We start from the raw sequence: 6,000 nt of genomic DNA on the forward strand, positions 1-6,000 counted from the left end.
CCTTAGAGGACACCATCTGGCTCACCAGAGGAGAAACCCCATCTGCCTCTGCAAATTCAGGGTGACACTCCAGAGGACGAGCTTTTCCCACAGCCGCTGGGAATGGGAGAAAACCTTGTGGTGGCTCAGGATGCAGCTGGAGATATTTGGGGACAGGGGGAGGGGACTACTGGGGAGTTGTGGCTGAGGACCACTGATAAATGGAGACGTAACTGGAGTGCTTACTTCCCCGCCTGACACGATTTTCATTGCTGCGAAGCAGCAGGCCGCTAACTCAGGGTTAATGGAGGCTTTTTGTGGTGAGACAGCGAGAGTGTGGGGATCTGTTACGGACTTTAATGGGGTAACGTGAAGGCATGCAGGTTAAGACTTCGATCTACTTCTTTACATTTTTTAATCCATTTGCAAAGTCCACGTAAACAGAGCTGTGAAAATGGAGCGTGATTTGGTTCTGCTATGAGCAAATCTCACCTCAGCTGTGCATCTGTCTCCTAAACGTTGGCACTGTCTGAAGGACGGCCGTCCTCAGGAAAACATATCGGGCAGTGCTGCTTCCACAAATAATGCTCATCGTCATCCGTCTTCCGTTTTTTTCTCTTTTCACTTTGTTTCATAGTATAATATTTTACATACATTTTTAATTTAAATGTTAAACACTACTCTGGTACTTCATCGGGAGTTTCTGTACTCATTTACTTTTAATTAATAGCTCCATTTGAATTCGGCAAGACTTCTCACAACACATGCCGAAGTTAAGCCCATGCTCAGCATAACTGGCTGCTGCCTGAGAGCGAGCTGGCTTGCTGGGCTGCGATGCGCAGGACCTGAGCCTTGCCTTCGGATCAGTTTGTGCTTTGGGAAGTCACCACTGGTGCCAAGGCTTTAAGGAGAAGTAGAGAAAAGAGCATATACTCGTTTGAGCTGCATACAAGCCACTAGCCAGGTTTTATTGGGGGCTACCAGGCCTGTCTGGGTATCTTTTGCTGACCTTGTTACGGCCATCAGGACACGCTTACCAAATAGAGTTGTTGCCAGGCAGTCACATTAACGAATGGCTAGCGTTAATTTGCTCTTTGAAACTGAAGAAATCAATATGTTGATCCAGTCGGAAATCCCTTTATTCACCAAACAGTCTACCCCAAACCCCTCCACATAATTAAGGCTAAAGCCAAATTTTGTTTGGGTGAACCGCGCAATCTGTCTGCTCCCTAAGCTGTGCTGAATGAAGTTCTCCCCTAATGGCGCAGGCAGCAGCTGTCACACTGTTGCTCTAATAACCATGAGACAAAATGATTAAATTTCCATCAATCATTTAGCATTATCAGAATAGGTCATTTTAATAAAATGTTATCATGAGATCAGTGCCTGGCACCTTAGAAAGGAGAGGGGCAGTGATGGAGAGTCATCGTGTGAAAGCCTTTGGGTGACCCCCCTTGCAGGAGATGCTGGTCCAGATTAATCCAGCAGTCCCCCTAAATCCGCCATTTTTCCTGAGGGCACCTGATACCAGGATCTTGAGACTAAAGACATTCCTGTAATCAACTCCAGTGGCTTTTTGGTTTCAGCAAGTGTCACCTTGTTCTTGTACTGTATAAAAAAATTACCAATCAGTCATCTCAGGGAAAATCCTCGACAGGTTGTCAGTGGTGTAGGGGACTGAGCCCTGGTTTCAGAAGCCATTTCAGAGCCAGAAGTTACATACCCAGCAACGCAGATGGATACCAGGTGAACTTTCTGAAGATGTGAAAGGTTTTATGGAAATGTTTAAATGTACCTACTTTCCAAAAGCCTACTTAATGCCTGCCTGTATCTTTAAGCTACTGAGTACTTTTAAAAACCTGGGCCCTTGGCCTCCTTGGTTGAAATGTTCATCCGTTTTCAGTGTTTTACCTACTTACTCTGTCCCCTGGTAGTCACCTCAATGCTGCATCCAAGGTGTCTTTCAAGTCTCCCTCTGCAGAGAAGTTTCATGGCTACAGAATAAGCTGGACCCTAACCCCGTTTTTAAAGCTGGGTGGACCATGTCTATTGATGGTGTGTCACACAAACAGGAAAATGGAGAACTCCAAAGTCCGAACTGAAATTTGGGGCTCCTTGCTTCCTGTCTTGAGCAGCCTCCTTCGACTGTCCTTCAAGGGTGATGGTTGATATCAAATGCTGATGAAGATTTGTCCAGCCTTTTGGTGATAATGAGAAAGGGTCATGACAAATGGAGAAAAGCTGGAGGATCCTTCCGTGCTTCACCTGGAAATATGCTTAACAAATAGACGATGCACTGTAAATCAGACTTGGCTGCTGTTTTTCTCTGGAGAGAGAGGTTTTTTTCTTTCCTGCTTGGGAGCAGCTAAGCCAGCAAAGAAGCACGCTCAAACCTTGGCAAAGGAGAAGCATTTTCAGGCAGGGTCACAGAACAACTTACTCCTTGCTATAAGTTTGAAGCTTCTGGGTGCAAACAAATTAAAATTACTTGTCAGTGTAAGCTGTTGTTGGGTTTTGAGGTTTGCTTGATTGCCTTTGTTGTTGTTGTTGTTGTTGTTTTCCCTATATGCAGCAGTCTCACTGTCTTTTCTTCTTTTTCTTCTTCCTTTCCAGGCCCTCAAACTGACACGAGATGTAGAGAGAGAACCCTTTGCCAAATATGCTGTCAGCAAGTGGACAGTGATACTGTTTACAGCTTATGACCTTTGTGAACCCTGCATTATTTTCCTAACGAAGCAGACTATTAATAGGCCCTTTACCTGAGTGAAGATCCTCTTTTTTTTTTTTCCTTTTTTTTTTTTTTCTTTTCTTTTTTTTGGGAATTGAACTCATTCTGAAGTATGCAAAATCTTCCTTTTCTGGGATGGCCAAGCATCTGCTGTGGAGACAATGTTCAGCACCATCCTGTTGAGAACACACTGTGTAGCCCTTACAGTAGTTACTTGTCAATGAGTATGTGGTGTTTCGATATATTAATGGTTTATGGGATGTTTTAAGTTGGCTTTTCTTTTTGGAGGTTTTCCCCTTCTGCCCACCCTCCTCCCCCACAACCTCCAGTTTGATTTCCTTAGATTTTTGACCATTTTTGCTTTCTCTCCCTGGGGAATCTGAAATACTGCGCATGCGCAAGGAAACGATCATAACCCAACACTGCTCAGACGTCAGGGTTTTCTGAATATACAGCGTTCGTTATACTGATCAACCGGCTTAATTCCAGAGAGAGGTGATGTGTGTGGTCTCTTTGTTTGTTGGGTTGGTTTGTTTCTTTCTTTCTTATTTCTATCCTTAAATTTAATGGTACACCCTTGTTTTCTGTAAGCGTCAAACCAGGGTTGATTGCAAAACAAGGGAAGCCGGCGATGTTTGCCTCTTGGCTCGTGAGGACGGACTGACAGCGGGTGCTGTTGCGCACCGAGGCAGGACCCTGTTTGCTGCCCGCCGGAGCAGGCTCCCCTCCTCCCTTACGTTAGCAGGGCTGCCCCTACTGCCGCAGCGAGCTGGTAAGGAGTTATAAGCTGAGCTGCCAGACAAGTTGAACATAACCACCTGTAAAGATGTGTTTAAAAAACCAAAAATTAAGGGAAGTATGCCACTTGGCAGAAAAGCTAAGCGTAGAAGCTGGGCATCGGCAGGTGACCTGAAGTGGCAACGCCGGGAGTTGAGGCACAAGTCGTTGCAGGGTGTGTTACTGCATCAGCGATTCTTTTCTGTTGTTGTTGTTTTGGACATATCCTTATTATTTTTTTCCTTCTCATTATGTATAATCCATTGTGGCAGAAGAAGCAGGAGAGGGAATGGCAAGGTGACAGTATCATAAAAATGGCTTTTCATATGAGCATAGATTGTAACGGGATAAATGACACTGAAAGACAAGGCAGTTTTATATATTTTGCTTCTAAAATTTTCTTTTGTAAAATGAATAATAATTAATAATAATAATAATAAAAGGTATGGTGCTGTATAGATCCTCTCTATAATCTGGAAAGTTTGATTACTTTTTATTAGTGTCTTGGGGGGGGGGGAATACAAAAAAAGAGGGGAAAACACCAATGGTACATAGGAACTCGGTATGAAGAGGTTCTGAATAGGACAGTGTATACATAATTCTCCAAAGCGATATATGAAGTTTTTTTTCTTTGCATAAAAGCATTATGCATATAAATATATAAATATATTTTATTATGTACAGAAATGGATCATTATGCATGGATGTTAGGAAAACCAACTAGCATTTTAACCCAAAGTCTCAGTGCATGAGTTCCCACAGACCCGTGTCCCGTGCAATGTGGAGTGACTCCCTCTCGCCACTGCCACCGCACACGCAGAGTCATGCACGCGCACGCACATGTGCGCGTGCGTGCTCACACACACACACACACACAAAGTGCATTCATGGGCCCTTCCTCGCCCCTTATTTTCCAGGTCCCTGAGGTGATATTGGTGAAACCACAGCTCCTAGTGTGATGGAAGTTTTGGTTTTGTATCGTAGCCCCCACACTGTTCTCTCGTAAAGATGCACCTCTTGGTTTCTCCCCGCAGTTATGACTGTGTAGACTCTGTGCAGTTGTGGTTATCGTAGCCCTGTAGCCTATCGACTTTTCCAAGCAGCCAAGGGTTTATCATTTGCCTTTTAAAAAACCTTGTCTTTTTGTTTTACACTGACATGGTCTATTTGTCAGTGTGGGGACTAGTTTATTGACTTTGTTGGAGTTAGCTGATGCTCATTGCCCATCTCTGTCAGCAGCCAGCTACCCAGGACACTGGTGTGGCACAGTGGTCACCGGGGCTAGGGGTCTCTTTGCTTATCAGAGTCCAGTTGCAGACACCTTACCAAATTGGCTGAGAGCTTTATCATCCGCCTACTCTGCTTCCCAGTACGCCCTGAAATGCGAGTGTACGAAGGACTTCCCTCTGGTGCTCCTTTCCCTGAGGCTCCCCCGTGGCTGCTGCTCTGTGACTGGGCTTGTCCCCCCGCCCCTTGCTTTCGGCTGCCCGCAGAGCTCACTCAATGGCTCCCTGTGCTGGGGCGCAGCGTTTGGCCCCTGCACGGGTGAGCCTCCGGTGGGACCTGGGATGCCTGCCAAAACACCACCAACCAGGTCACTGACAGCACCAATAAGCCCTGACTTGACGGTATGGCCGAGGTGACCAAAATCCATCATTTTATTTTATTTTCTTGGTACAGATACAGTTCTTGTCAAAGGCAAGGGAAGGCCCATTAGCTTAAACCAAACGGGGGAACTTCTGCTCTGCTACAGCAGCCTAGCTCCCTTGAGTTCAACAGAGCTAGCTCCTGCGGGCAGAAATGAGAGAGAAAACTATGGTCCGCTCTGCTCAGAAAATGGAGAAAAAAAAACAGATTCAGAGACAGCCCATCAATGGCAGAGTTGTTTTTTTTTTAAAAATGAAAGCATTAGCAGCTGAAAGGCTTAACCTGCCTCCCAGCAATGACAAGGAAAGCATTTCCATTGGTGTGTCTGGGACACATGGGGCCTCTGCTGTGGAGAACGTCCCAGCGCTTGCCGAAGAGGAGTGGATTTGGCCAACCTCTTCAGGTTTGGTTTGGTTTGGTTTCTGTTGCTCTTTTTTGCGGCCAAAATTTTCAAGCACAAGTGCCCAGTGTCAGGCACCGAACGTGGGGGACTGCAGCGTGGTTGCAGGGGACGAGCTGCTCTGCTCTCGTCGCTTCTCGAAGGAAGGAGGGGTGCCGGGTCCCCCCAGGTCCAGGGGAAGGTCAACACCCTCTACGCCTGCTGAGGTGCCCAGCAAATGCCCTCCTCTCCAGAGGCGCTGAATAAATCTTGCTGAATTCAAAGGGCCGTGTGTTTAGGTGTCAAAATGTGGACTTGAATGGCTAATTTTGGGAACCCACCTTTTGAAAACCTTGGGCTTTGAGTCTTTGAACATGTTTATGCCTAGAAGTTTTCCTTCTGAAACCATGTAAAACAGATAAAGGTCCAGAACAATTACGTAGGTATTGTTTTAACATTTGGTCTAAACAAAAGGTCTAAAAAAGTGACA

At 45.7% G+C, this 6,000-nt stretch overlaps 1 protein-coding gene across 4 annotated transcripts in view; it reads left to right on the forward strand.

The window, feature by feature from the left end:
* The window catches only part of FOXO3 (forkhead box O3), a 93,195-nt gene extending 89,239 nt beyond the window's left edge, over positions 1 to 3,956 (forward strand). For all 4 annotated transcript variants that reach the window (XR_012834486.1, XM_075747841.1, XM_075747842.1 and 1 more), the window contains one exon: positions 2,593 to 3,956. The gene's annotated coding sequence lies outside the window, so the exon portion shown is untranslated. The remainder of the gene's footprint in view (positions 1 to 2,592) is intronic.
* Positions 3,957 to 6,000: the final 2,044 nt, after the last annotated feature.

The sequence above is a fragment of the Balearica regulorum genome, chromosome 3, assembly GCF_011004875.1.
Source record: "Balearica regulorum gibbericeps isolate bBalReg1 chromosome 3, bBalReg1.pri, whole genome shotgun sequence".
Classification (NCBI taxonomy): Eukaryota; Metazoa; Chordata; class Aves; order Gruiformes; family Gruidae; genus Balearica; species Balearica regulorum.